Source organism: Erpetoichthys calabaricus, chromosome 10 (assembly GCF_900747795.2).
Source record: "Erpetoichthys calabaricus chromosome 10, fErpCal1.3, whole genome shotgun sequence".
NCBI lineage: Eukaryota > Metazoa > Chordata > Cladistia > Polypteriformes > Polypteridae > Erpetoichthys > Erpetoichthys calabaricus.
Window position 1 is genome coordinate 106968321 of NC_041403.2, and position 22916 is coordinate 106991236.

Here is a 22916-nt window from a genome sequence, read left to right on the forward strand (position 1 = left end):
ACAACTGACGGAGATACAAAAACGAGCCTGCCTGGATAAAAGCAATGAATGCAGGCGCCTACAACGCGCTTCTCAAACAATGCAACCAAAGGAGTCACGGCTCCAAAACGAAACATCTCAACTAACGGACATACAGATGCAAGAAGAACAACATATTGCGCAAACCATGATTTCCAGTTTAAATACCTTAATCTGCTGCTTTTAATAAGATTGTTCTTGCCACAGAAGACGACAGCCCGATACCCAAATGCTACTTTCTTGACGGCCCTGGGGGAAGCGGAAAGACATACCTTTATGAAACACTTATACATTTCTTTACTGCAACAGTTACTTATCGCATCAGCTACAACCGGAGTAGCGGCTAATTTGTTGATAAATGGTCGCCCATGTCACTCCTTATTCAAACTTCCAGTCCCAATCACGGAAACATCGGTATCAACTATGAAAATGAGCAGTAACAATGCATAATGCAAGAAATCCGTCTTGCAAAACTGTTGATTTTAGACGAATGTACAATGGCATCCAGTCATTTACTCAACACCATTGATAAATTTCTCCAAACGTTAATGAATAATAATATTCCATTTGGAGGAAAAGTACTGTTATTAGGAGGAGATTTTCAACAATGCTTAGCTATTGTTCCACATGCCATGCATTCAGCTATTGTTCAGTCCAGTTTGAAATACGCAGACAATTGGCATTACTTTGAGACAATACATTTGGTACAAAACATGCGATGTCCAGATCCAGAATATACCAATTGGTTATTGCAACTAGGAGATGGAAACCTTACCAATACATATGGACTTCACCCAGATATTATTCAGATCCCTCAAGCCTTTATCTGCAACGAATTAGTGACGGAGGTGTTTGGAACAGCAATCTCATTAGACCAGATACCACTATTAACACAACGGCCTATATTATGTCCAAAGAATATTGACGTTGATCGCATAAATAACCAGGTCATTGCATTACTTCCTGGAGAAAGCCGCCTCTTTCTAAGTATTGACAATGTTGATTCTGAAATGTATTTCAGGTTACCCAACACCAGGGGTTGGTGAGCGAAGCGAGCAGGGGGCAGAGCCCCCTAGTATCAACATGACCTGGCTTATCAACATGACTCATACACTTGTAGATGTTTATTTTTTTGTGGTGTGATTCTGTTTGCTAAGGCAGATTGCTTCTGCACTTGAAAAGCTATGTCAGTTATTGAGATCACAACGGACCAAAATAGTGCACTTTAACTAAATCATTGTGCTTAGTGTCATGTCTGAAACCTTTGATAGATATGTCTGTCTTCACTCTGAAGTGTTCCTGCCCATGCAGGAATCATTTCACCAAAGATCTACTGTTCACAGGTTATAATGCTTCTCACAGCAAACTTCAGTCAGATTGAAAAGCGAGGGATTATTCACATCCAGTGAAACAAATGTTATTTAAAAAAGAAGCATTTTCTGAACCCATTTATTTCAGTTTAATGTTACATGCTGCCCAATCATACTATGGCAGCACTTTGAATGGTATTTAGAAAGGCCAAATATCATTAATTAGTACAGAAGCTATGCCTGGAAACAGACATATTCTCTCATTAGGCAAATACCTGAATTAAAAAAAAAAGAGAAAAAGGATGAGCATTGGTACAAAACAATGTTTTTAAAAACAAATATCCTTCCACAAATAGAGATTTTTTGTCACATACATAATGCTTGATCTTAGTATGGTGAGCCAAAGAGTCATTTCATTTTGATGGAACAATATATTGGCTGGAATTTACAATTTTGAAACCTGAAAAATAAATGACCATTTTTAAATGTTGTAACAATAGTAAATAATGAAAAAAAAATTAAGTTTAAAATCCTAGTGCAATTAGAAATAAGTATTATTATATACAGAGGATGGCAGAGCCATAACTGAGAATCTTGTTGTCTTTCTTGAAGCCACTAACTCTTCAGCAGGATACCCTGCTTTCAGTTTTATTGATTTCATATAAAATTGAGAAGCATGTCAAGTACCGATAGAAGTAAAGCTCTGTCCAAATTCTAAGCTCTGTGTAGTGATTCCCAATTAAAATTGTAATGTGAGTGATTTTTTGTTAGGTGATGCACTTGAAAAAGGAGATGGTTGAATGTATTCTCATCCCATAATTTTACCAATTTGTGGATTACGTTGAAAAATTTTAATGTCTTAATAGCAGTTTGCTAAACCATGGTCAGGCCACAAATGAATTCATTCTGCATTAGTGTGATCATGAAACAAAATAAAATAATTAAAACTAAATTACAGAGTATTTTTTAATATATGTGTATACTGTATGCACTACCACTGGTAATATCTTTAACCAAGGACAGATTGAGACCATACCATGAGCCCCTGTGTGTTGAAGCTCTAAAAGCACCCCCACCCCATTTCAGTACCCAACTAGGAACACACTTATATATACACATTGTGAAGTTCACTATCTGTAATAAATGCACTATGGGTTTTGAAGCAAAAACAAAAATCCAAAACTTTATATTGGTTAAACTTTACCTTCCCTTTTTGTTAATTAGTGTATTTTAATGAATGTGACAAAATAATTGATGAGTGCTACACCACATCTGGGGAAAGTCAACTTTCTTCTGTTAGCACAGTTAACATACATCACATAAATACTTTTAAAAGGCCTATGCTACTTTGTGGCCAAAAGGTAATATGTAACTGAGTATTTTGTATGCATATTTGCCCTAAATAAAATAAGATTGTTTGTTTGGGCTTGGTGTTGCTTGATGCATCTTTTTTTTTCCTGCAGTAGTCTTGTTATCCTCTGCATTGTTGCTCATGTGTATGTCGGTGTTATGGGATCAGACAGCACATTGCTGCTGTAAGCGACGACTTTAGCCTTCTCATAACTTGATTATCAGTTGGCCTCATTAGTCTCAGCTGCAGTATTTATGACTTTTTCAAAGTGCTTGTTCAAGTCATCATTTTGGTTTATTTTTTTTAAGATGTCAGGTATTTTCACTGAAACTTTTTGAAATACACTGCTCAAAAAAATTAAGTCACACATCTTATCTCGATGAACAAAATATTCAAGTGGAAAATCTTTACTGAGTAATACTGTGTAATTTGTTAAGAACAAAATGATGTAACAACAGTCAATGGAAACTAAAATCACCAACTCATTGAGGGCTGGATTCCACATCACACTGAAAATCAAAGTCAAAAACTGAAATCACAGGCTGATATAACTTGCGTGAATTTCATCATGGCAGCTCATAATGTGACTCAGTAGAGTGTATGGCCCCCAAGTGCTTGTATGCACTCCCAACAATGCCTAAGCATGCTCCTTATGAGATGGTAGAGGGTGTCCTGGGGGATCTCCTCCCAGACCTAGATCAGGGTATCAGTGAGCTACTGGACAGTCTGTTGTGCTACTTGGTGTGTTGGATGCACTGATATACAGTGCCCCAGAGGTTCTCAATTGGATTCGGGTGTGAGGAACCTGCGGGCCAATCAATGGCATTAGTGCTTTTGTCATCCAGAAACTGCCTACACACTCTGGCCCATGAGGCAAGGCATTAGGAGGAACCCAGGGCCCATTGCACCAGTGTAAGGTCTGACAATGGCTCTGAGGATTTCCTGGGTGCCTAACAGCAGTCAGGGAACTATTGCCTAGCAAGTGGAGGTCTGTGCCTCCCCAGACCATCACTGACCCACCGCCAAACTGGTCATGCTGGATGTTGCTGGCTGCATAACGTTCACCATGGCCTCTCCAGACTCTTTTACGTCTGTTACATGTGCTCATTGTGAATCTGCTCTTATCTGTTTAGAGAATGAGGTGCCAGTGGCAGTGCTGCCAATTGTGGTCTTCATTGTCGAATACCAATCAAGCTGCGTAGTGATAGGTTGTGAGCACATGTCCCACTAGAAGACGTCAGGCCCTGATGCCACCCTTTTAGAGTCTGTTTCTGACAGTTTGGTCAGAAACATGCAGACCAGTAGCCAGCTCTGACAGAGGAGCAGATATCGATCCTGCTGCTTGGTTGCTTCACTTCGCTCTACTCATAAAACGGCCTGTCTCCTGGTATCTCCTCCATGCTCTTGAGACTATGCTGGTAGACAAAGCAAACCTTCTTCCAATGGCACATATGGATGTGCCATCCTGGAGAAGCTGGACTACCTGTGCAACCAGAATTGGTTCTGGGACTGCCAAAATGCAAAATTAGAGAAGAATCAGTCATACGCATAAGGAGAGAGCAATTGTCTGTGGCCACCACCTGCAAAACCATTCCCTTTTGTGGGTTGTCTTGCTGTTGCCTCTCCAGTGCACTTGTTGTCTCTTTCATTTGCACCAAAGCTGGTGAAGTTGATCCACAATCACTTATGCTTCCTAACTGGACAGATTGATATCCCTGAAGCTTAACTGACATGGTGTTAGTCTGTCATGATTAAAAGAGAGAGGGGTTGGGAGCATGTGCTGATCACATGTTGCCATACCTTCCACACGAAGAACCACTTTGATTGGGACCAAAGTGCATTAAGTGTTCCCTTAATTTTTTGAGCAGTGTATTTCTTCTTGCCTCGCCACTGTGCCACTGTTTTGAATGACAATCCATTTGGACTTTTCCTCTTTTATGGCATGATAACACATCAAATATGCAATCTCATAAACGTGACCTATTAGACACCTTCTCTGGCCATGTTCCTACCCATATGAACTAACCCGGACTCATAGTTTTGAGTCTGGCTGGATAGGTTTGTAAGTGTGAGGATGGGTATTGGTATGAGGTGTTGTTTGGATAATGGGTTGCTATCAGTGTTTGTACAGTAGGTGACAATATGACTCTTTGCTGTTATTAGGCATTTTTCTTGCATATGCTAAGATCTTTTTACAGACTGCTTCTGTACCCAAGTCATCCTGATGTTAGATCAGGCCATATCTTTAACCATCACATTTGAAAGAAATCCTGTTAATCCAGGAACAATTTTCTTTATTCTTAGCATTGGAAAATGGAAATTATGTTGTTGTTTTATGATTTTTGTGCTTTTGATTTTGTAAAAAGATAAATGTAGACAGGATATGTACATACTTTCTTAATGCAAATGTGTACTGAAGGGTGGATAAACATTTTCTCATTCTTTTCTACTGCATTAAAATTTTGTGTAATACTGTAACATTTACTGTATTTCATAGCTGATATAACCAATTTGCAGTTGTGTGCATTTCATATATCTTGCTTTAAAGATGCATTGATAGCCTATGGAAATGGACAGTTGTAATTGTGACAGCAAATCTAAAGTGTGTTTAATACAAAATATGTAGCCTTGAGAAGAAAATAAATGATGCCTCCTTGTGATGGAGATGTCTGAAAAAAGTCTTGATGAAATTACAAAGAGCAAATATCTTGATTTATATTACATTTCATGCGACACATTGGTATCAAGGATCTCTTAGTAACCTTAAAGCAAAATTGCAGTTGTTTTGATGATTAAGGAGTGTTATCAACAGTAACCTAATTTGATAAAACTATGCTATCATTTTAGACATTTTTTAATAATTTTATTTAAATGTTGTTGCTTTATGTAACAGTTTTGCTTTCTTAGTGTGAAAGAAAAATAGCTAGCTGGCTTGCTCAAGGTTGTTTATTATTGTAAAACAAAATCAGCAAATAAAAGAATAATGAACAAGTAATTTAGTATTCTGCCTGTATTGAGGTCATTCAGCAGGTGCAGTTTGGTAACTTACTGAAAAAATTAAAGTTCAGAAATCCTGGTTTTTATCATTATGATTCCTTTGTTTTTCTGACAAATGTTTTGCATACCAGTGCACAGTGTTTTTTCCCCTGGGAGTTTTCATTTTACAGAATGACATATTTGCATTTTTATTACAGTTAGATCAGTTTTCACTGTTTAACATTTTCATTATAAGTATTCATTGCTCCTTTAAATTCATGGTCGTTTTTTCAAATTTAAAAAAAAAATGTTTTCAATTTGTTAAAGTTTATTCGATTTTAAAATGCTGAAGGACTAGATGAAATCACATTTGAAAAAAATCATTCAAATACACCGTATAATTCTTTATTAGTTAAAAATGAAAATGATGTTACATTTGATGTTCATGATTAAACCTCAAATACACCTTTAGTTTATTTTGAAGAACAGATGTAAAGAACATAGCTTATTGTACCAAAAGAATATATGTCTATCCATCCATCTACTAAACACACTTAATCCAATTTGAGTGTCACTGAGATTCTAGCAGCATCAAGCATAAGGCAGGACCCAACACTGTGCCTGTACACCATACTGACTCACTCATGGTCAGTGGATCTTGAGTCATAACATACATACATGTTTGGGATGTAGACAAGAAGCCAGGGAATCTGAAGGAAAGCCCACTGTACATAATATTCATACAATGATTGAGACTGATAAGATTTTCTTTTCTCAATATCCAAGCAAACCTGAATTCTGCTCGGGTCCAGCAACAAAGATTCTGCTCACTGTGAGGGCTGTGTATAAATCCACTTGGTTTAGTCCTTTTCTGCTAAGTCTATTGTAATGTTCACATAAACTATAAAGAACTACCAATTATAACCAACAATCCAGAAACTGTTCCTTGACGTACTAGCCATTGACGTCTTTGTTTTAGTCCATTCTGCTTATTCCTACACAGCAAACCCTGACTCTACTGTAGGTCTCTTATGATTTGATGCAAGCTTCTTGAAGTAAAGGTACTATGATAATATTGAACTTTTATCAAATCTGTTTTACTTCCTCATTAAACGGCCATATTAGTGGAAACCAATCTGCTGTACCTAATCTCATGCTGATGACATGGTCCCACTTCTGTACTGAATGGATATTTGTCAGTGTTTAAACTGCCTCCATTAATTTGTCTGTGATACACGTTAGGCTTGTCTTTTACATTACTGGGCAGATCAGGTCTTGGGTATTGGAAATTGTTTTGTTCGGCTTTTGGTCATGTCCCCTTTCTATTTTTAAAAGAAAATAAAATACTAAATGAAAACTGAAGTACATCACTAAAAAATAAAATGTGACCCAATTCCTACCTGCCACACACAGTTCACTCCAGAATACTATGAATGCATCAGTGCTGTAATAAACCGCATTGACCTGAAGTGATCTTTTGTGGTGCATACATTTTAAACTCTCCAAATTAAAATGTAAAAATTAAACTCTGCCAGTGGAACAGAAACAACCTCATAGGACCTTGTAGTGGAAAAAAAATGGTTTAAAAAATAAATATTTGGATTGACAGGTGAAAAAATGAAAATGTTGTTCATTCCTAGAGGTAAAGTGGTCATTAAGCAGCATGCACAAATGCTTAGCACTGCGGTAATGGCTGTTTTCCCAACAGTGTTTTGGTGTCAAATCATTTTAACATTAATATGAATGATCTCAGTGTGGTCTTCTGCTCGGGGCTTTTAGTCAAATGTGGCCCATAGTTAAAATCTGAAATGATTGATTGGGTGGATGAAATGATTGCTATTAATTTTAACACGGAGTTTTCTGCTGAATAACTTTAAATGCAAGTGAAAATAAGGTATTTTTTCATTAATGATAAACTAAAAATCTCTCTTGCTAGCTGGAAATATGTAGGACATTATTGCTGTTGTTTGCTGTGAAAGATGAAAGAAAACTTGTTTTTCTGTCAAATTACCTTTGATTAACGGAGAATTAAAAGCCTGGCAACAACAACAACAACAACATTTATTTACTGTATATAGCACATTTTCATACCAGTGATGTAGCTCAAAGTGCTTTACATAATCAAGAAAATAAAATTAGGGAACACTAATTAACATAGAGTAAAAGTAAGGTCCGATGGCCAAGGAGGACAGAAAAAATAAAAAAAACTCCAGACGGCTAGAGAAAAAAAAATCTGCAGGGGTTCTAGGCCACGAGACCGCCCAGCACCCTCTAGGCATTCTACCTAACATTAATGACCTCAATCAGTCCTCATTGTATTCAGGGTTCACATGGATGAACTTGATGATGACGGTCAAGTGGACTTCTGGCCTTTAATCCAACAATGTAGGGATATCACGATACTTTGATCGGGTGGTGATGGAGCAGATCGTCACCACAGAAAACCGGAAAAAGAACAGAAGAGAAAGTAAAGTGGCAGACACTTCTAATCAAAAGCAGGTGTAAAAAAGAAGCACAAGAAAGTGAAAGAGTTGGGGCATCACCTTGATGACCCTGTATAACTTGAAAGAATGCACAAAAATGCAGCACACAATAATTTGCAGAGACGTCTTTCCAGATGCAAGTTCAGAACATAACTAAGAACAAGATGGCCAATTCCCAGGTTGTATAGTCACTCTGCAGGAAGGGCTGGGTCCAGGAGGTTGAACAATGGAAGTAGTGTCAGCGGTGGAGTGGCTATCAGTCTTCCATTCATCAGAGGGAGGAAGAGAGAAGCATTAGACCACAGTGCCAACCCCTGCTTTGGTGGGTAATTAGCATCACTAGAGCCCTTAACTTGTCTCGCCTGCATACATGAAGAAGCTGGTTCTGAGGTTCAAGCTGGTTCTGAATATTTGCCCTTCCTGCCTGTTTTGTCTTGGTAGAGTGATATATTACTCTGCTTTCCCCTTTGGTACTATTAATATGTAGCCTTTGTCAGAATGTCTCAAATCTCACAGACTTGCCACTGTTTATAAGGTATTGTATCATATAACTTCTCCCCACCTTCCCTTCTACATGTATAACCTCAGCCAATTAAGTGTAGTAAAAGACAAGCAGGAGTTAAGTTACAATTTAAACAATGTATTATTGATAATATTCATAAATAATAATATGCAAAGTACATTTGAATATTGTCAACCAATATTTGGCACACAGACTTGTTAGTTACTTAAAATGTCTCTAGTTAAGGCATCATTGGTGGTCAGCTTTCTTCAGAACAGGCCGTATGCCTGTCTCAATATGGCTGCCAAGCTGTGCTCTTCATTGTGTTGTCCTTTTCAGTTCATGGTGTGTGATGGTCTTTCATCAGTTTGGTAAGAGAGAGAGAGTGAAGTAAAGCAAGCAAATTTATAGATTCTCTGTCCAACCCCTAGAGCCAATAGGGTGTTGTGGTACTTAAAGGCTTTTGATACAAGACAGTTCCAAACAGCTATATGGGGGGACAGAATACCCTCAACACCTGCCCTCCAAACCATGTGTTAAGGTAAAGCTTGGCAGTTAGGCAGCCTGGCTTTCCTGAGGGGGTTGACTTGGAGTCCTGCAGAGAAATATTGGTCAAACTTGTTTGAGGTACTTCCTCCAACCCTGTTGTAAAATTACAAAAAGACTCATTCCTAAAAGGGGGGAAGGGGTTCTTAAACCATCAAACCATTGCTGTTATTATCAATAATGTAACACTAATATTACATTGCTTTATCTAAGTTACAAATAAAGACATACAAAATATTTATCAACTTATATGCAAAATTTCACATCACAACAGTGTTCTAACACATCTTTGAGGACAGTTATAAATTGGTTTGTACAGCAAAGCTCTTGTGGTGTGAAGAAATGACTCCCTCTGGTTAGAATTTTAAACTGACTATAACTGAAATCTCCAAACACTTAAAACCCATGTCAAATTTGATGACTTTTCCAGCAATTTTCAGTCGTAGCCTTCAATTATTCGCATAGTCTTAGCTGAGGCAGTCAACAATACACTTTGGTGAAGTCAGTTACCTATTGTGATATACCTAATGACTGAGATCAGTTAGTCTGCGACTGGTTAGGATAAAATGAAGCCTGTTTGATCCTCTCATTACCTGGAGGATCAGGCAGCACAGGGAATATGAACCTCACTAAAAGAAGAGGAGCTCGTCTGTCTGACGTCTAGTATTTTACATACCATAACTGAATAAAAAATACATAAATAAATAAATAAAAGGGCAGATATTTTCAGAGAAGCGTCAGATAACGCACTATTGGTTATCAGAAGAAAGAGGAAACACGACTGCCCTGGAAGATTGGCATTCAGCTGGTTAATGTGATATGGGCTGTGGTCAACTGCGGTCAACAAAGCTCTGTGTAATATGACATTGGCTTAAAGCCACTTAACAACTAGAGGTAAAACACACTGGTCACAATCACAAACACTCGGTAATTATAAAGCGTAATCATTTATTTAAGTTTAATTGTGATTTTTATTTGACTTTATGATTCTGTTCAATGTGAACACTAACATCTTGTCTCTGTTTTCAATTCAGAAGCCCACATTAATAATAATAATTAATAACTACAGTTACTAATTTAGTCTTATATATGACACTCCTTATATGTTTACTTTGAAAACTGTATTCTTTCATTTTAAATGGGTGAGAGCTTTGAGATACAATGAACTTTCTCATTATAAATGTCACTGTATATAAAATAAACAACAATGAATTCATCGGAATGAATATAAAAAACCAAAAAAAAATTAACAGCTTGTCTGTTTTTAATTTTTAAAATGCAACTTGTTCAATTCTGTAACGTTTTCCAGTTTAATTTTGCATATTCTCTTAATGTTTGGTGTGCCTGGCTATAAAAGATGCATTGATTTAGCTTTTGGTTGTATTATCATACTGCCAATAATCTGTTGGAGACGTTCAGGTAAAAATCTCAGTGTTCCTTGTACACATGACATTAAACTTGGTCTTGAACTTTTATTTTTGACTTTTTAGGTTCCATGTTTTATGTAACAGTGCCTGGGTCCTCATGCTGCTATAAAACCTGCTTTCTGTAGCAACCTTGGCTATCAGGCTGGCTTTTTTTTAAGGAATTTGTATTGATCCCTTAAGGAATGTTGGATTACAGTAATTACAGCTTCATCTCCATCTACCTACCGCCCGTTCTTAGCGATTGACTCTAGAAGCAGAGCACAGAATATCTCTTTGTGGTTTCCAGTATTCTGTCTGTGCTATACTCAGTATTCCCTGCTGTAATATTTTATTTTGGCTACTAACCTTCAACTGCCAGCTTAATGAAGATACATATGATCAAGAAATGCTGCTGGTCCAAAGTAGGTGTGATGGTGAAGAGCATGTTGATGCCAGTGTAAACGGAGAGCTCTAAAAGTCTTGCTCATATTATTATAAGTCTGAACCATCTAGGCTGATATTGGTTCATTTGATATCATTCATGGGCTAAGCTGAAGGTGGTTATGTAATTTATAATCAAACTTAACAAATGGTAAAGTGTTGGAGTTAGCTTTTTAAGTAATGTAATCCAGAGCTTTTTTATGCCAAACCACAATCCACAGTTTGAAAAAGGATGAATGAAAGTGATGGATTTCTCTTTATATCTTACAGCATCTTTTCCGATGTTCACTATCTCAAAGGTGACAGGGAACACAGTTGGATTAAGTGGCTTGCCTTGGGATTTCAGTGTCCATCTTGTGTTTTCAAGTCAGAGTCTTTAGCCACTACTCCACATTGCCTACTGAGAGCTCCTGTTGTTTAAAGCTCTCTTTTTTTCTTGCCAGGTGGCATAGCCAATGGTTGGTAACATATCTCTGTTAACATGATCTTTCACAAGGTGCCACCATCTTATTTTTCGAATCACAGAAGCAAGTGAAAATGACAATATACACAAGGTTTTGTTAGAGTACCATTTGTCATGAGACAGAGGGCACCAAGGTGGTGCATTTGCAAGTGATGCTGCCTCATGGATCTAGCATTCAGGGTTAAAGTCTTGTGGTCATTGTCAGTATGGAGTTGCACATTCTCCTTGTGTGTATGTGGATTTTTTTTCCACGTCCCTAAAGATCTGCATATTAGGTAAACTGGTGACTTTAAGGTTTGGTCCTAGTGTGGAGGTGTGTGCATGTTTGTGCCCTGCAGTGGACTGCTGGCCTGCCTAGAGATGTTTGCTTGTGCCTAATGCTGTCAGGGTGAGGTCCTGTCCCCAATGACCCTGAATTGGAGAACTGAAGAGACTGTTCATGTATGCAGTATGTTTTTGCTCATATACTGTAGGCGGAGTAGTAGATGCAGTTGCCTCACAGCACTTGAGACCTACATTCTCCTCATGTCTGTGTGGAATTTCCACCTACAGTACATGCTGAAGATGTGTGTGTTTGGTTAACTGGTGACTCTAAATTGTCCCCATATTAAAAGTGAATTGATGCCCAGTACAGGGTGGGCCCCTGCCTTGCACCTGCTGGCATAGACTTCACGTGTTGAGTCTTTACTAAGTGAATGGATTCTGTGCTTTGTATTTATCAAAATCAGTTAGACATCAGCTTATAAACAGAGTCAAACTAACTTCATATTAAGCAAGGACTGAGTAGATATGAATTGTAGCACACTTTGTGGACCTTAAGGACCAGAGGAAGTGAGGCCCAGGAGAACATGCGCGTTGAGGGAGCACGATGACTAGGAGGTGTAGCAATTCTGTGGTTTATTTAGTAGGTGGAATGAAGCAGAACTTGGTTGCTAGTTTTGCTTACCATATGTAACAATGACAATGGACTTTTTACTTTTGCTTGAAAAAATGAGTACAGACACATAACAAATACAATACCTGGTTTTACAAACTGTACAGAACAATAAAACATAAAAGGCAGTATACATTAATGATACAAATGTATGTAATTAAGCACCTGTTCAGCATGACCTTAATGACTTCATGTCCTCCAAGATTAGAGGTGTGTCACCATAGTATATCTTTATAGTTGAGTGGTATGTACAATGTGTGTGACAGCTCAGCAGAAGAGTATGGTCTGGTGCAGCTCCACTCACTACATAAACATAGATACATAAAAACAGTAGGCAAGTTGAAGATTTTGATGACATCTGTGTCAGTAAATAATTACTGTTACAGCATTTAATGTCAGTTTTTTTGGCAATATTTGGTTTATATACAAACATCCACATCAACTTCAAAAAAAGATCATGATGTTTGCCATTCAGCTTGGGAAGGTATCTCTAACTATAAACCAAAATTGCTGTTTTTTGTAAAATTCACTCTTCTGTTTTTCTAAGTAGAGTATTATAATATTAAAGAATTAAATAAAAATAGCAGACAACTGTAAAATAAATGCAAATCCTTTCTTGAGGAAACCAGTTCTTTTTGCAGTCGTAAGCTAACATATAACATAACATTCTCAGACTTGTAATGAAATCAAATTACCATACAACTGTAACTCTACTCCCCTCTAAACATAAATATAATGTAATAGCATCAGTAGGCATGAACATAATAATTTAAGAGATTCTGAAAATAACACTATATATAATGGAACTGGGAATATAATGCTTTAAGACTGTTTTAAGAAAACAGGCAAATTTCATAAGCTCTGGATAACACTTAGAAATGCATTGAATTATATTGTGCAGTTATAAATATATAAGTATTAAGATATATAAATAAATTACCCAATGGGTTTTATAAAATAGACAGGATTAAGTGGTGATAAGCACTGCAGATTCCTCCCCAATTCTGTGTACGTGTTTTTCTGGGAAGTCCAGCTTTCCTCTCAAGTCTGAAATACATGTGTGTTAGGTTAATGGGCCAGTTCAGATTTTCCTGTGGGTATGTGAGTGAGTGAGCCCTACAGAGAACTGGCTTCCCATCTGGACGAGATTCTTGGCTTGGGGCCGATATTCATGGGATAGGCTGCAGTCCCTACAGCACTGAACTGGATTGAATGGAGAGAATAATGTAATATATAGAAAAGTAGCAGCAAGTGAGGGGAACAAATTGGAATAAAAAGGTATTGCTACAGAAAAAGTGATACATTTACAAATGTGAAAATTTACAAATGAAAGACTGGCCAAGTAATTGCATATTCTCTGAGCATTAAAAAATGTTTATGAGGTTAATTAGGGTTGTGGTTAGAGTATTTGCTATTACTGGTAAAATTTAGTCCCACTGGAGCAGGAAGCAAAGTAACACGTCTCCAGCTGTTAAAAGAAGCAACATAATTTATGGGTGGGTGAGTATGTTAAGCAATTGGCAATAGGAGAGCATCCCAGCCTTGAAATGCACGAAGGCCAGTTTCAGTCAGACTAGATAGATAGATAGATAGATAGATAGATAGATAGATAGATAGATAGATAGATAGATAGATAGATAGATAGATAGATAGATAGATACTTTATTAAATTTATTATTACTAGTGACAAGTAAGAGAAATTCTCTTGTTTATTTTTTGTTCTGTAGTTTTAAAATGGCGGCACGGTAAACTTGTGTCTCCTCTTACTAGCTTTTCCTGAAAATGAGTCACTCTTTAGTTGTTACAGACTTAATTTCTAAGGCATCTTTGTGGCTGGCTCACAGTTATTTTAGTTTTAAATAGTGTTGTTTACAAAACGTTCTTAATTTCATGTTGTTTCTACTAGATGCTTTATCACCTCTTTTAGAGATCAAGTTTATTTTAATTTAGGCAATGAGTATTTTTGCTATTTTTTAAGTTATAGTTTTTGGCAAATAGTTTAGACATGAATGGTAAGTTCTATTTGCATACATCATCGAAAAAAAGAAAAACTAATACACAGGCTAACCTGAATCCTGTTAAATATGCCTTCTTATTTTAAGGAATGCATAGAATGCAGAAATTGAGGTAGAATGTATGCATATTATGAACTGTTGTGTGTTCCTTTGGTACTGTGAGCTTTCATTTCACAGCTTTGTGAATGAGGTATGGATTATTTGAATAATTCTCAAGAGATAAGGGATTAATAACACTAGCGGTTACATTGTCCTGATGTGTGGAACTATTCTTGTCATGCAGTTTTTTGAACCATTGTTGGCTGTTTTTTTAAAACTGAACAAAAGAGAATGTTGAAGTAGTCAAATCTAGAAGGCATAGACATGTAATTTTATATGTGAGAAAAACATCTTGTAGAGCAATGTTTCAGTGTTGTGACTCAGTTTCTTCTGGATGGGCATAACACAATTGTCAGCACATGGGGCTGGGTTGGGGGTGTTCTCCCTTACATTATAAAGAATAGCAACTCGCCACCTGCTGGCAGCAGCCCACTACCCAAAAGTGGGTTATGACCCAGTGGTTGAGTAACACTGTTGTAGAGGACAACATGAGGCCTGGTGTCATCTGTGTTTGGCTTTTACTCTTGTAAACTGTTGTAAGCACTAGTGTAACAGAAACTGAGCCAGTCTGAAGTGACATATTTAAAGTGTACAGTATGTAGTATTTGCAAACTTTTTAAATCCTGGTCAGGGTCACAGAGGGCTGAAGCCTGTCACAGCAACATTGATCACAAGGCAGGAAACAGTTCTGGACTGGGTGCCAGTCCATCACATGGCGTACTTACACAAACACATGCACCCAGATTGGATAAGACTGTTACCCTAACACACGAGACACTGCATAGCCATGTTAGACGGACGTTAAAAAAGACAACAGTGGGAGAGTTTGGAAAATAACAGGACACAATAAACTCTCAAGGAACAAGAATCTGGCTCAAAAAGGATACAGGCTGCAAAACCAAAAAAAATGCTAGACCTGTACTGTAATGCAGATCTGGATCAAAACTGTAGCCTTGTTCCCTCCAACAACCTGTACTCAAACGCATGGGGCAGTATTACAACATGCACAGTGCCAGAGGTTGCGCAATGGCTTAAAAGTCAAAAATATCAAAGGGAGAGGGAAAATCATAGATAAAACGTCTGGTCCAAGAAAACCAAAAACAATTCCTTTATTATTTCAATATTTTATTTGCCTAAAAGACAAACCGTAAACTAATGAATCCAATACAAAAAACAGAAACAGTATCATAACTTATAAACAGAGGTCAACACGAGGAAATCCAATATTAAAATTCAAAAGCAAAAACCATAAGATTGGAAACAACCTCAATGCCGAAGCAGCCCTGTTAATGGCTGCGTCACCTTATTAACTGCAGGGGATCATTCCTCATCCATAGCATTAGATGACCCAACCCCTGTAAGTCTGCATAAGCAGGACAGAGCAGGCACCCAATAAAGCCAATGTACTGTCTGAAAAGGTAGTTAGTACAACATGTTATGAGCAATGACCAGGATAAAAGGATGTGGTCCAGTGGTCAATACCAGAAGTCAGAAAAAATCTACAAAGCCAAATCAATAACCAAAAATCCAAGTCAAAAGTACAGAGCTAATTTCTACTACTAGGTGTCACAAAAAGTAAAAATCGCAAAAACGCTATTATATCAACCTAAAATAATCATGGAATGCAAATGGTGACCTTTATACAGTTGCGTCGATGAAGTCACCTGTCATATACTGATGGTGCATCATGGGAATCATTGCCCCAACAATGACCCTGCAACTATCTCCAAAATGGTGGCATAAACAGTAAATAATTTAGAAATGTTTGAGTGAAGCCTATGATCACAGAATAACATGCACCATTGAGTTCCTTGTGCCTGAAAACCTCTAAGAAGAAGTCAATATGAATTTTATCTCTATCAAGATACACAAAAATGCCACTCATAACAACTAATATATACATTAACAGCATAAGGCAGAAATGCAAAATAATTAATAAACAAAATAATGTTCATTAAGTAAAAATAAAAGTAATGAAAAAGCATAATCATTGACACAAAATACGAAATAATATTTAAAAGAATATAAAAAGATAAATACTCTACCTTGACTTTTAAACCTAAGGGATCAAGTTTATTTCAAATACCCTTGCCATATCCATGTCTGCCAATCACTAAGATTTCCTTTTTCTCCTTATTTAGTTTGAGATGGTTACTACTCATCCAATCAGTAATACTGTTAAGACATTGGATCAGAAAGCCAAGAGTGTCAGGGTCATCAGGAGCTATAGGTAAATACAGCTGTGTGTCATCTGCATAGCTATGAAAACTCAACTGACCTAATGGAAGCATGTAGATTGAAAAAAATAGCGGAACCAGAATATTTCCTTGTGATACGCCATATACAATATCATGGGCCTCCAAAGCACAATTACCACAACTAACAAAGAATTTTCTACCTGTTAAGTAAAACTGAAACCAATATAAGATGCTGCTGGAGAGGCCCACCCATTGTCTAAAGCAATTATAAGAATGCTGTGGTCAATGGTGTCAAATGCTGCACTCAAGTCTAAGAGAACAAGAACAGGTATACAGCCTCTCTCTGCATTAACCTGAAGATCATTTACTACTTTAACCAGTGCAGTTTTTGCAGTATGATTTGTTCTAGAACCTGAATGACACAAAATGCTGTTTTACGTAGCTGAATATGCAGAACAGGAGATGTGGATGAATAATAGGAAGATGCTGAACATCTATTCAGCTGCACTGCAGTTTCTCTTGGGTTTGTTCTAATTCATTATTTGGAGTATAGAATTTGGTGCGAGAATGAATAATAAATAAAAAAACAATCATTAACTAATAATATATTATGTTCTGGAGTAAACTGACCTCTGTGAAAAACTGGTGTCCCTTCTGGGGCTGTTTCTTGCCTATGCTCAAGCCTTCTGTGAACCAGAATTGAATTAAATGTGTCTTAGTATTTTTGTATTTACATATGATCCTTCTATTTATTGGCACAAATTTAACAAATTTCAGGAGGAAGTTAAATATGGGACACTTATTACTACAGTAGCAGAGAAGACCAAAGGCGCTATACCAGCACCTGACCCGACACAGACAGACACGGGAGGCACTTATAAAACAAATAAATGTTTTATTTTTCTTTTCTTCTGCCTGTGGGCAATGCCTTCCCTGTTCACACAGGCACAACACAGTTCCAATAAGCAGAACTGCACACACAAACAATACTTTCTTCTCTTTATCCTCCATTCCTCTCCAGCAAGCTTTGTCTCCCTCCTCCCGACTCTGGCTCCCGGAGTGGTGGCTGCTGGCTTCTTTTATAACACACCCGGAAGTGCTCCAGGTGCCTGATGACCTATTTCCGGCAGCACTTCCGTGTGTGGTGAAAGAACCACCCACATGGGCCCAGGAACCACTGCAGCGCCCCCTGGTGGTGGCCACGGACCCCAACAGGCTTGAGTTCCAAAATCTCCTGCCCGTGGCCCCGATGCAGCCCAGGGGGGCTGTCATCAAGCGTTCCGGGGGAGGTACTGTCCTGACCAGGCTTGCTCCCCTGGTCCATAGAATGAAGAGGCGTCCTGGCCATCTGTGACACTAATTACAGTTATCACTGCAGACCTAGGCAACTATAGACATGGTGGAAGGAGCTTCCAGACAGAGAACTGCACAGAGGAACACTATATTTTACACTGTTCCTGGAAGGATCTCATGTGGTTGGGCAGTTACTAGGTGGGTGACAATAAGGAGGCCTCCAGGAAAATGGAAGGAACTTGTGGAGCTGAAGCATTGGAGTGTTCATAGAGGAGAAGCTGTGTATCTGACTAAGGAAGTGCCAGTATTCGGGAACCATGAGAAACCAAGAGATTACAAGGTGATTGCCATGCCTCTACAAGTGCATGACAGATTGGGGAGTTAACAACAGGAGTGCATGTGAACCCCGGGTAAGGTGAAATCAATCATGACTTGCCCTGGTGTCATTATGCATAATTGTTGTATTAGAGGTGTTCCCCATTGTCCAACAATGGGAAAGTTTGCCTGGATATGCTAGGCTGAAGCAATTACCTGTAGAAATGCACCTGTTCACGAAAGAGTGAAACTGCTCATTCTGAATATCATTAATTTGATAATTTTAGAAGAACATATGGGATGTTCCATGTAGTTCTATGCAGAATTATGTGTTTGCTGAATTAAGCAAATATCTTCACTATCCTTGCTTATTTTTTTAATTTATTCATCTGGATAAATACATTCATTATCCTTAAACAGATTATCTTTCTTTACTTACTGCTAATTATTACAATTATTATTATTACATAGACTCTTTATAGTAACATTACATTTCCAAGATTGAAGAAATATTGTATATGCTTGAAAAAATAAAGATCTAGCTTTCACATTTTTCATAAAATATTCATATTTTTCATCTGTCTGCCTATTCAGCCTGTGGCATACGTTTTATTTTAAGATTAAAGGAAATGGATGTGCATGTTAGCAGAAGACTTACGGGTTAAGAAGAGGAAAAAATTTGACTTTCATTGTTTTCTGCTGAGGGCTGGGAATCCTTGTGATGCTGGTTATATTGCTTGACAGAGACAAAAGCATCTTGATTATCCAATGGAAAATTTTTTTTTCTGGAGGAGGGTTACAATAGTCTGTTGTTACCATTTGTATGTATTTCACCAGAAGCAGTCTCTTTCACACAGCATCTTTAGTCACACTAGACATATGCATTAGAGTTATGAATTCCATCTTTGTCCATCTGTCGGGTTAATTATCCTTGAACCTTGGCAGCTGCAGTGTTTGGTCCTAATTATTCAAATATAGATCTCCAGGCTGCAGACCAAATTTTGTACTTTCTTGACTGGCAGGGACCATTACCCTAATATCCTCATAGATTTTTAAAACGTGCCTTTTGTGTGTATTGTTCAGGGTAGGTGACAGGAAGATGTGGTAACATATTTGCTGGAATGTTCTTAGCCAGAGAGAAGTGGAATTGAGCATACCTGACCTGTTTGTGAATGACCAGTATGAAAAGAAGTCTGAATGTTAGGTGCAAATCTCATAGTAGAGATGAGCAGTGTTCATGATTCCAGAGAACACTGTGTCCCTTCCATTGGTTTTTGGGTTTTAAAATGAAGATTTATTAGTTTTGTGAGTACTGGACCATCTACCTCACAAAATAATAAGGAGCTCACAGACATACCCTGCGTGACATACATCATTTAGTGTATAACAGAAATGTAAAATGTTTTTTTTTTCTCCCTGTTATGCTTCCTCTTCCTCTAAATAACTTTCCCTTATTATTATACCATACTTTCAGCCTCCATAAATGGTCTCTGGACTTGGCGTGTCACAAGTACTTACTTATTAGGCAAAGTGGTGGCTTAGTGGTTAGTCTTACTGCTTCTTATCTACTGAGTACTTATTTTAAGTCAGACTGTTTAGAGATAACATTCTGTACTTGTAAATGTTAAATTATAGTCCGTGTTGAAATTCTATATTCTCTCTTTGCCTTGATGATATTTTTCAGGTACTGCAGTTGGGTTCTTTTACAGTTCCCTCAGGTTTAGTGTGTCTCGTTACTAGTTGACTCTAAATTTTTCACGCGAGTTTGCACAGCAATGGACTAACACCTACAAGGCAGTTTTCTGCTTTATGCCTGAATACACATCAATTTTCCGAATCTTATGACAAGGTTGTGGTGAATTCAAGCCTATCCCAGCTTCTGTGGCATAATATGTAACCAGTGCATCATTGTAGCATCATATATAACATTGTATATTTTACATCAAATTCCTTTGAAAGTATGCTTAAATAAAAGGGTTACGAGAGCCTGACCACAACAAATTATCCACTTCATATTCTGTTGGGGCAGACATAGCTTGTAACAGAGAATTTATACAAAAAATGAAATCACACACATCAGATACAGCATCTCCATATAATCAAAAGGAAGTGAGTGATTGCATGCTTACAGCATACTTTTATGACAGCAACCTTTTGAAAAATAGATAGATAGATTCAAGTAGATACTACATACTTTATAATGTAGCAAAAGCATCTAAGGCCTCATGGAGTACCCTGAGCTGGAATCCCTCACTCAGCTGCTCTCCGCGTGGGGTTTGCACATTGCACAGGTGCTATGGTTTACACCTCAGAGACATGCATGTAAGGTGTCTCTGTGAATGGGCCCTGAAATGGACAGGCACACGTTGTGCCTAGTGCTGACAGAGTAGGCTCTGGTCCCCCTCTACCTTGAATTGCATTAATCAGGTTTGAGGGTTTCAGCACAGTAAAATTAGCTTGGCTTCATAAATGTGGGTTTTGGTGTTAGTGTCTACTAAGCTACATTTAACACAAAGAAATTGCTTGTTAAAATTACTCCTGTTTTCTCAATTTGCAAAACAATATCATTAAATTATGACTGTTTAATATTTTGTTGACCACTGTTTTACCTCATTTTGGCATTTTGTTGGTTTGCCTTTCTGTTTTGAAAGTTCTTTTTTTATTCTAATAGCAGATCATAAGCACTGACTAAATTATTGCAAAAATGTCTCTTTTTAGCCAGTGAAGTCTGATTCTATGAATCTGGACCAGATCAGCTGGTCAGATGCTTAGAACAACAATAACAACAACATTTATTTATATAGCACATTTTCATACAAATGATATAGCTCAAAGTGCTTTACAAGACGAAGAAAGAAAAAAACTATTGTAAATAAAAGTCAAGACACGCATAAAGGTTTGGGGTTTCCGGCCCCGTATACTGTCAAAACTATAAATCAAAGTAATTATTTTCGCAAACATGCGTCCAACCAAGAACATCATCCCTTCGCAGAGGGGAACTTAAATAAGGTGGGACCGGAAACTGGTGACTGGAATGCTGGGAGGAACCGAGGTGTTTTATGGGTAGGTGATGTCATCAGGTCAAGTCAGAGGAAGGGTTGGAAATGCGGAAGTGGTTACGGGTGGATTACATGGCATCTTGAGAGCATTTAAGGCGGCGCTGCGTCTGGCTTTCTGCGGGAATAAGAAAAGAAAGGTTAGTGCCCCGTCTCCATCCCCTGGCAGACTGTTGTACGCTGCTCATCGGGTCTTTCCGCGGCCCCCTAGACGCGCGTGCGTGACACTATATATATATATATATATATATATATATATATATATATATATATATATATATATATATATATATAATATATATATATTATAAATTAGGTAATACTAATCAACAAAGAAAAATGTAAGGACCAATAGCCAGGAAAGACAGAAAAAACAAACTAAAAAAAAAAAAACTCCAGGGGGTTGGAGTACAAAAACAAAATCTGCAGGGGTTCCAGACCATAAGACTGCTCAGCCCCCTCTAGGCATTCTACCTAACATAAATGATCTCAATCAGTCGTCATGGTTTTCAGGCTTCATGTGGAAGAATTAGATGATGATGGTCATGTGGACCTCTGGTCTCCAATCCATCAATGCAAGGACTGCATGGTGTCTTGATCGGGCATTACCACCACAGAAAACCAGAAAAAGAACAGCAGAGAAAGTATGGGTTAGTACGGATTGAAATGAAAAAAAAAAGATAATTAAATGCACATACAGAATATCAGGGTTACACTAAAATGAAGATATGAAAAAGACATATTAAAATAATGTGTTTTTAGCAGTTTTTTTAAAGTGCTCTGATGCCTCACGTCTGGACAAACTGGTGAGGAAGGCAAGCTCTATTGTTGGCATGGAGCTGGACAGTTTAACATCTGTGGCAGAGCGAAGGGCGCTCAGCAGGCTCCTATCAATTATGGAGAATCCACTGCATCCACTTAATAGTATCATCTCCAGACAGAAGAGCAGCTTCAGCGACAGACTGCTGTCACTGTCCTGCTCCACTGACAGATTGAGGAGATCGTTCCTCCCCCAAACTATGCGACTGTTTAATTCCATCCGGGGGGGTAAACGTTAACATTTAACATTATACATAGTTATTGTCTGTTTTTCACCTGCATTATTATCATTCTTTAATATTATTTATTGTATCAGTATGCTGCTGCTGAAGAATGTGAATTTCCCATTGGGATTAATAAAGTATCTATCTATCTATCTATCTATCTATCTATCTATCTATCTATCTATCTATCTATCTATCTATCTATCTATCTATCTATCTATCTATCTATCTATCTATCTATCTATCTATCTATCTATCTATCTATCTATCTATCGTGAATTTCTATCAGTAAACTATTCCAGATTTTAGGTGCATAACACCAAATGGCTGCCTCACCATGTCTTTTAAGTTTAGCTCTTGGAATTATAAGCAGATATTCATTTGAAGATCTAAGGTTATGATTTGGATTGTAAGGTGAAATGCATTCCGAGATATAGGATGGAGCAAAATTATTTAAGGCTTTGTAA

At 37.6% G+C, this 22916-nt stretch overlaps 1 protein-coding gene across 2 annotated transcripts in view; it reads left to right on the top strand.

The window, feature by feature from the left end:
- Positions 1 to 22916, top strand: part of LOC114659301 (sodium/potassium-transporting ATPase subunit beta-1-interacting protein 4-like) — a 240637-nt gene that overhangs the window by 113648 nt on the left and 104073 nt on the right. The gene's annotated exons all lie outside the window — the stretch shown is intronic.